At 45.5% G+C, this 10,000-nt stretch overlaps 1 protein-coding gene across 3 annotated transcripts in view; it reads left to right on the plus strand.

The window, feature by feature from the left end:
* The window catches only part of LOC119594339, a 35,126-nt gene that overhangs the window by 3,702 nt on the left and 21,424 nt on the right, over positions 1 to 10,000 (plus strand). The window lies entirely within an intron of this gene.

A 10,000-nucleotide genomic window follows, 5' to 3' on the forward strand; every position in this document is an offset into this window, starting at 1 on the left:
CCAGCTTAAGGTTATCGGTGGTTTGACATTTTTAAGGATCTGCAAGGCTGAGGTGTGAAGATATGAATAGTTGAATGTGTAGTAACTATCGCGTGTCTTAGAGCAATCTTTATGACATACAGTTCAGTTTGTAGAGTGAATACACCGTTCGAGAGTCGATGTGTAATGCTCATATCATCGGCATCACAGAATGCGAACGAACGAGCGGCGCTGAGGGAAGAGCATCCTCAGGCGGCGGTAATAAAGGATATGAACGAGTGAGAATTTAGTTAGGCAACTCATAAACTGCAAATGAATAAAACGCAGAATAATAGTATTACAAAAAAAAAGACTTCAATGCACAGCACTAAGCATTAAAACAAAATAAACATTATTTGAGGAAAAGCTAAGCATTGATCACCGATTCTTTCTTTCTTTTTTTTTTTTTTTTTGACAAACCTCGGGTGTGGCGAGGCGAGGAGAGGCTGGGGAGATGCACAGCTGACGAGGCAGAGAGCGGGCCGCTCCTGTGCGGCTGACGGGGAGATTTGGAGCGCTGCATGGTGAGCAAGGTCGTGGCGCTACAGGTCAGCAGGATGATATTGTTCCAGCTTGATCGCTACTGCGTGGATGAATCCGCATGGCGAGGAACTCGGCTTTGTGTAGGGATATTTTGGGTCCGCGTCCTTGGTGATACGTAGTCCAGCTTGGTCCTTCGAAAATTTGCACAGCGTTGGCGGCAACAAATGAGACAGCTGTTGAGGGGTCAGCAGCAGGTACTGAGAGTGGCGTGACTTGCTGTGTTGGAGTTCAGCAGCTAGGCGGACAGCATCGGTTATCCATCTTTGGGGACATTTCGGCAGGAGGACTGGCTTACACTATGACGAAGTATTGCGTACTTGGCAGGGTGTGCTGTTGATGCGGCGCAGGAACTTCGGAGTGCTGTATGAGTTCAGTGTCACCGCTAAGCCACCAGTTGTAAGTACCCGAATGATAAGCCCTGCAAGAGAATGGTAGGTGGCGAGCTTAGGGTGTAAGGTAGACGACCAAGATGTCTTGACTCCTTTACTGTATAGTACAGCTGCGCCGAAGAGCGAGCTGTTGGCTCCCCGCAGGGAGTCTGTCTGTCATCTCCTACAGTGGTCTAAAGATGGGTATAGATCACGTGCTTACCATGTGACAGTCGGTGGTGATGAAATGTAGTGTTACAACAATACATAGCTTTTGTGGAAGGGGATAGACAACACAACATTGGAATGTCTAGTGTGGCAACAAGAGACGAATAAACAGGTAAAGCAATGGACAAACTTATATGTATGTGTAACGTGTGGGAATATATGCATGTGACAATACATAAGATTATACAAGTTATGTAGAATATAACAATAGATAAATAGAATAACATTGGCATACATATTTCAGTAACATTACATATATAAAGCTGGGCACACACACACACACACACACACACACACACACACACACACACACACACACACACATACACACATTAACCCCACATATACACACCACACACATTACCCACACACACACACATTCACACACACACACACACACATACACACTTCACACATACACACACACACACACACACACACACACACACACACACACACACACACACAGCCAAATTGAAGTTATCTCCATTTTCTGTTATCTTCGTTTTCTGTTAATTACGATGAATGAATACATTATGTTAATCAGGGAGTTTTGTATTCATCTTGAATCCAATTCACCAATCTTTGAAACTTCCGCATGTATACTATATTATTAGGCTATATAATGCATATAGATATATATATATATATATATATATATATATATATATATATATATACATACAAATATATATAAATGTATATGTATACATACATACATACATATATATATATATATATATATATATATATATATATATATATATATATATACATTCTTTAAGAAATGGAAATGCTGGGGGGAGGGGTGTTATCCCTCCCACCCAGCAAGTAAGGCGGGCTGTGGGTCCCGCTGGGAGGGCAAATGTCGGGGTGCAGGATTGGAACGAGAGTTACTCGTCCCGCCTGTGCCCCGGCAGGCGCCAACCCACCATGAAGCTTGTGGGGCAAAGCCCTCGGGAACCCCACAGGTGGATGGGCGGTCCCACAGCCTGCCGACCCCCTTTATTTGGGGCTGTGTTGGCGGGGGCGGCAGAGGTGGCGTGCACCCGGAGTGACCACCCGAGGCTTAATCTCAGGCGTGCTTTCCGGGTAGGCGCATGGAACATCCGGTCCTTGCGGCAGGATGAGCGGTTACCTCTGCTATCGCGGGAATTGAAGCGACTGGGAGTTGAGGTGGCTGCCCTCTCAGAGGTGAGAAGACCTGGTAGTGGCACGATCAGTGTGGGTGGTTACACCTACTACTGGTCGGGCCGCAGCGATGGTCACCACCTCCAGGGTGTAGCCATAGCCATCTCCAGTCGACTTCAGCCCACGGTAGTTGAGGTGACACCGGTTGATGAGCGTATTATGGCATTGAGACTGAAGCATGCTTTTGGCTTTTTGTCTCTTATTGCTGTATACGCTCCTACCAATGTATATAAAATCGATGTGAAAGAGGCGTTCTACACAAAACTCGCATCTGTGGCAGACGATTGCCCCCGGCGAGATATTCGCATTGTTCTGGGCGACTTCAATGCAGTATCCGGCTGTGAACGAGCTGGCTACGAGATGTCTGTCGGCCCCCATGGCTCGGGAGCTGATCCCAGCAGTGAGAATAGCCTCCTTCTCGGGGACTTTGCTAGGTCCCAGAAAATGAGGATCTCTGGCTCCTGGTACCAGCGCTCCAACCCACATCGCTGGACTTGGTACAGCGATACGGGAACAGTGGCCAAAGAGATCGACCACATTCTTGTTAGCACGCGATGGAGGATCCTCCAGAACTGCAGGGTTTACCGGAGTGCCAAGTTCTGTGGCACCGACCATAGGCTGCTTGTGGCTACCCTGCGGGTCCACTTCAAAACTCCCCGTCCCTCCAGTGGCCACCCTAAGGTGTTTCACTTGGACAGACTAAGGGAGGAGGAGTGTGCCCGTGGGTTCGCCATGGCAGTCTCTGACCAATTCACAGAACCCAGCAACCTGACGGACCCAGTTGCTCTGTGGGAGTTCTTCAAGCGCGTAACACTCGAAGCAGCTCAGGAGTCCATTGGCGTACACCCAAGGACAAGGCAGAATTCCATCTCCCTGGAGACATTAGAGTCCACTGAAGCGTGTCGCAAGGCTCGGCTGAATGGGAATCAAGTCTTGCGTCGTTCCATGGTGCGTAGGGCTCGGACACTGCTGAGAAGGGACAAGGAACAGTTCATCAGGAATCTTGCTGAGGAGGTCGAAGGCCATTTCTTGGTAAATGACCTTCGCCCTGCCTACCACGCCCTGAGAAAACTGAACCCTAAGCCCTCCTCACAGATGACTGCAATCCGATCAGCGGATGGACGGATCATCTCAGACCATGTTGGGGTTTGTGAACGTTGGGCTGAGTATTTTGAGCAGTTGTACCAGGTGGACCCTCCAACAGTTAGTTTGGATGCAAGAGATGTCTCAGTGCCTGTGCCGGACCCACCCATCAGCGAGGAACCTCCTACCCTAACAGAGGTTAGGCTGGTGATTTCCAAGCTGAAGAGTGGGAAAGCTGCAGGCATATGTGATATCCCTGCTGAACTGCTAAAGGCTGGGGGTGAACCTATGGCTCGGGGCTTGCATACAGTCCTGACTGCCATTTGGCAGTCTGGTACCAATGTAGCATCTCTCTAACAAGGGCGCCCAGCTTATACGTAGTTAAACAATGTCAATCTCTTAATAGGTGATCTGTGGTAGCGCGAGCATCACTCATTAATTGTGGCGAAAGTTATGCTAAAGTTTTATCTTAAACTTTAATACAAGTAAGATTTATATTTTATATTTGCTATAACTGTGGTGGATAGAGTGGATATTACTAAGGCATAAAAGAAACTATGTACATTTAAAACATATGCTTTATTTAAAAAGAAAAACTAAAACACGAAACAATAAAACTGTCCACGTTAAAATAGAATTCATGAATAAAAGCAAGGTATCCAGCCTAATTGTCGATTTCTTATTCCTAAAATCTCTCACTTGTACTTATCTTAGGACGACCGGAGGTTGAGGTGGGCCGATTCACAGCGGTTCCTTGGATTTTACAAAGCAACCGGTTTTCAGAACAAGCAGAGTCCAGAGCGGCGCTTCCTAACTATGCTGACGGCAGAATCCCTCCTTTGGGAGCTAGTGCTGGCTATTTACGTGGGTGTGGGGATTGTGGGTACTTCAAATATGGGAATTTGGGAATGCGCATGGATACTTTAAATATGCTCTGAAGTTAATTAGGCTGGAATTCCATACTTAAACCGTAAACATTGCAACATAAATAACTAAATTTACAATAAAGTAAAGAGGTTCCGACATCTCTTCTCTTAAGTCTACGGCACCAGGCATCCTTTATTATATCGATGGCGCCAAACGTTCAGATGCCGCTCGGATGGTTATCCTCTGACGTGGAGGCTGCAACCCAGGTCACTACAACCACCCGCGGGGTCAGGAGTCCGAAGCTGCCTCGGTGTGATTTGCTCCAGGCGACAGCATCAGGTGCGCTTCCCTCCTCTCGTGGTCCGAGGCCCATCGTTGGTTGCGCGTTCGATGTTCTGGCGGGGACCACGGGCGTCTAACGGGAATATCACAAGGCAGCGGAGGACGTCTACATGTAACTAACATCCACGTAATGGTTATCTTGCATTCGTACACAGACAGGACCTGCGAAAAGTACAAGCGATAGAAATTCTAGGGTATGGCAGAAATCAAAAGGTCAGGTCAGGGGATACAATGCATAATACATGAATAATATAATAACTGGAACAGACGACCTGGAAGAACATTCACAAAAAAAACATTTACCATAAAATACCATTCATTCAGTAATACATATTAATTGGTTCAGCATTCAGGACTCAGGCAATGTTAAATCTGAAGCATAAAAAGACAAGAGTAAAGTAAAAAAAAAACTTCAATAAAAAAAAAAAACAGACACACAAAACTGAATAATCTTAGACCTTTGTTACACATGCAGCTAATAAGGCAACATGAAAGGGAATTTGAAGTGGGTCATCTGGGTCAGCATCCTCAGCATCAACAGCATGATGAGGGAGCTGTAATTCTGATGTCTGGAAGTATGGTTTAAGATAGTTCACATGCACTTTTCTCTCCTTTTCCGCACCATATAAAGCTTTCACAAGATACACTACAGGGCCAATCTTCTTAATTATTCTAGCAGGACCAGACCATCGGGGAGACAATGCATTGGCCCGTTTATACACTTTGGTCAAAACGAGATAACTTTCTTTAAAAGCAACATTCTTTCTGACACGCTTGTTATAATCCCTCGTCCAAACTGCTCTGGCTTTACTTGAAGCTTCCTGTGCAGCATCCCAAGCAAACTGCAATCTTTCCCTGAGAACAGATGGTTCAGTTTCATCGTATATTGGTCGTTCTGTGAGTCCTATGGGAAAATCAACCTGATGGCCAAGGAACAGATGTATAGGTTGATCCATAACGGACCGGTGAATTGAAGTGTTCAAAGCAAATCTCACCTGAGGCAATACTTCATCCCAATAATGAGGTTCCCTAGCACACAAACTGATAAGTGCATCTTTCACTACTCGGTTTGTTCTTTCAACAATACCGTTGCTTTGCGGCATGTATGGGACAGTCAACTTAAAGGCAATATGAAGTTCCTCTAAAACAGCTGCAAGTAAATCATTTTTAAACTCAGCACCTCCATCAGTTTGCAGTTCAAGTGGCCGCCCATAAACAGTTATGAAGTTGTCAATGATTGCTTGAGCAATGGTCTTTGCCCTTTTGTTTGGCAATGGAATTAGCTCTACAAAGCGAGATAAATGATCAACAAGAACGAGCGCATACGTATTTCCTACTGGTGTTGTAGGTAGAGTGAAAAGGTCTGCAGAAACTCGTTCAAGAGGTCTTGACACGACTGGAGCAGATGCAAGAGGTGCATTCTTAGAAGCATGCCCTTTTCTGTGTTGACATTCCTCACACTCCTTGACGTATTTCTTAGCATAAGCAAGCATGTTTTGGAAGAAGAATAACTGTTTAGCATTATTGAAAGTTCTGAAAACTCCAGGGTGAGCAGCAAGTGGTGAAGCATGAGCAAGATGCATGGCAGACCTTCTCAGATGCTGGGGCACAACGACACGGCGAAGAATGCGATCTGGCATCTCTCTCAGATGGTATAGTACACCGTTAGCCAATTCAAATTCTGAAATGGAAGCTGGTAACTTTACTGCTGGTAAAGATCCTCCCTCAAGATATTTGATTACCTCAGCCCATACAGGATCTTTTTCTTGCTCTGCACGAATAACTTCTGGATCATTAGACTCAAGCTGACTGGCTGCTGCAACAGTTGCAATGGCTGCCCTTGACACCATATCAGGGATGTGGTGAACTGCCCCTTGGCGATATTTTATCTCATAATCATAATGCTGTAGATCAACACTCCATCTAGACATCTGCCTACTTTTGGTCTTCCTAGAGAATACATAAGTGAGTGGTTTATGATCTGTATAGATGATGAACTTTTTTCCATATACATATGGATCAAAAGCTCGAACAGACTCAACCACTGCCAATGCTTCACTATCAGTGGCACTGTAGCGAACTTCAGCACCTCTCATTTTCCTACTGAAATAAGCAATAGCATGAGGAACATATTCACAGTCTCTCTGCATAAGACATGCACCAATTGCAACTTTAGAAGCATCAACATGAATTTCAAATGGACGGTTGTAGTCAGGATTACGTAGCACAGGTGCAGATACAAGAGCAGATTTAAGTTCTTCAAAGGCTTTTTGACTTGTATCAGACCAAGAAAATTTGACATTCTTACGAGTCAGGTTAGTAAGTGGAGTGGCAATCTTTGCAAAGTTAGAAATATGATGTCGAAAAAATCCAGCAGCCCCTAAAAATCGTCTAACTCCCTTAGCATCTTTGGGTCTAGACATCTCACTAATTGCTCTAACTTTTTCGGGGTCGGGTGCAATACCATCTTTTGAACAAACAAAACCTAAAAATTTAAATTCTCGAACTGCTATCTGGCACTTAGAAGGATTAAGTCGTAGTCCAGCATTATGTACCAACTCTAGAGTCTCTTTAGATGAGCAAGGTGTTCCTTCATATTATTACTGAAAACTACGATGTCATCAAGATATGCTGCAGTATGCCGCCCTAGTACTGAGGACAACACCATGTTTATTGTTCTCTGAAAAGTCTGAGGAGCAGTCCGCAATCCATAAGGCATTTTCCGAAACTGCCAAACACGGGCACCGTCGCTAAACGCCGTCTTGGGCCGATCAGCCTCCTCCACAGGTATCGCCCAATATGCACTCCGTGCATCTAAAGAAGTAAAGATTTTCGAGTCACTGAGATCGTCGAGCATCTGCTGAATAGGTGGAAGTGGATACGAGTCTGCAGTGGTAAGTGCATTAATTGTTCTAAAATCAACACAGAATCTGACAGAACCATTGGGTTTCCGAACAAGCACTATAGGTGAGAGCCAAGGACTGGTGGATGGCTCTATGACACCTGCAGAAGCCATTGAATTGCACTGCTCCCTAATTATTTGGCGACTGGTATGTGGAAGTCTCCATTGGCGAGTTACTGTTGGTACTGCATCTCCTGTAGGTATACGATGAGTAACATTTGGCACTGTGCCTACCTCCATTGTGTCCTGACTGAAGAGCTTCGGAAACTTACTCAGCAACTCTGCAACACAGGATCGGTCTTTACTTTTCAGGTGACTTAGCGATGGTGAGGTCTCTGCATTCGTATTGACGGGTGCTGGTAGATTGCTAAGTGCTGATGTGGTAACGGCAAACACGTCCTTGGCCGCTGACGTCTCAAGGACGGCAGTGACATCTGGTGTTTTTTCAGATGGATCATGAAAGGTCAAGTCATCGAAAATATGAAACTCGTCGGGCTGATATCCAAAGTCCATTTCACCATAAAAATGATCGAAATCGTCATCAAATTCGAATGTGTGATCCTCTTCAGTCTCTGAAGCAAACACACTACCAGGTTCAACATGTTCAGCAATTCCCTCAGCAACAACGGATCTTTTAAAGTCATCACCCGAAAACGCATTATATTCCAACACCGTATGTGGTGTGATGGTGTTAGATTCACAAGAAGGTCCGGCGACTTCAACATCTGCATCCGCAATTTGGTGACTGTCCTCTTCAACGACATCATGAAGTACAGCAAGCAAGGTTCCACAGCGCAAGCGTACATGATGTGGACCAAAATTAACTGCCCACACTGACAAAAATCCATCTCGAGGTGAAACAAGAGAACGAGGTATGGTGACTACATCTGTAGCAGATAAAATTACCACATTTTTTGATTTCTCGAGTGATGATGGTACCCGTATAGACACGAAAACACCCGAGTGTGGGGGAATGTTCATTGTTCGAGGAGCATGAGCTTTTATCACCCCATCAACTGGAAGTCGAAGTTCTTTAATAGCAGTGACTGCAACATGAGATGGAGCGTGATGCCTGATAACACGAACCTGCAATCCATGGTGGTCAGAGAATACTACCGGGAAGCGAATACCATTAAGTATTAAGTAAGCCTTGCGAGGATAGTGACTGGCAATGAATTTAAAGTTAAGCCTGCATAATAAATCCATCCCTATCAAAACGTCACCTGGGAAATTAATATTCTCCACAATGCACACATGATGAGAAAATGATTTATCAGTGGAAAGTTCAAACCGGACATCATGCTCTGAAATAACCTGAAGGTCTGTCCCAGTCACTCCTGAAAGTTTTCGTCGTGCTTGTGTACAAGACTTAATTAAAGTAGCTTCACTCCCTGTATCAAGCAAACACCAAGATTTTGCTCCATTAATATTGATCTGCACCATCGGTCGTCCTCGTCCACTGTCTTTGACTGGTGTTACCTGGATCTTTGTTACATTCGGCTGTTTTGTTTCGTTCTGGGCTCCGGCTGCTTTGTTCGTTATTACGAAAGGGACAGTTTCTCCTGGCATGTCCTCTCCCTTTACAAGACCAACATTCACTACCTTGTGGTTTCACCTTGCAGTCTCGTGTGAGGTGTCCTGTACGTCTGTGGTAAGCACAGTAAGGCTCATCACTTTGGCTGGAAGCAGCTACATGAAAGGGCGACGGCTCTTCTCGGTGATGTCGATCTTGATTGTTGTCCGAGGAATATGCAACAAATCGCTGTCATGGTCTCGGGGGTCGTGCATGTTGATGAGCAGTCCAGCATCGTTGAGCGGCAGCAACTAAACCTTCTACGAAATCTTGGTCTCTGACAGAAACTGCTTCCTGCAACCAAAATGGAAGCCCTTGCAGAAAAGTACGACGAATGAGTTCTTCTGTCGGTCCTAACGAACGAGCATAATCACGTGCCCCTGCAAGAACAGCTCCCTGAATCTCCTGGTAGAGATCTTGAGGTGACTGATGACTGGTGACTGATAAGTTCGGCATCGCCTGAGCATCGTGTGCGTGCAGCAGTGATTCGTCCTGCATCCGTGTTCGGTCGCGCCAACAGCTCGATCTGCCGCAGCCAGGTGTTCACTTCATTGTTTCGCTGCAGAGGAAGAGACGCAGGTGTTTTTGCAGAGAACATCGGGATCGGTTCCTGGCGCTCAGAGATGACAATCGGCTGCACAGGAGTCGGGTCAGCGTTTCCATGTAGAAACATACTTCGAGGAGATGGCGTAGGTGGTGTTGCACGATAGTTGTTGTTGTTGCAGTTAATTACTGTAGAGTCTATGCTGCGCACTTCAACTTCACAGTGTTCGCCGTCTGTGTGCGGATCGTTGAAATCACGTCGACTCGAGTGAGCGGCTTCCAAACTACTGAGATGACGATTAATATTACGTCGCACGACATTCTGGCGGTAAAATCCCCTTT

Source organism: Penaeus monodon, chromosome 3 (assembly GCF_015228065.2).
Source record: "Penaeus monodon isolate SGIC_2016 chromosome 3, NSTDA_Pmon_1, whole genome shotgun sequence".
Taxonomy (NCBI): Eukaryota; Metazoa; Arthropoda; class Malacostraca; order Decapoda; family Penaeidae; genus Penaeus; species Penaeus monodon.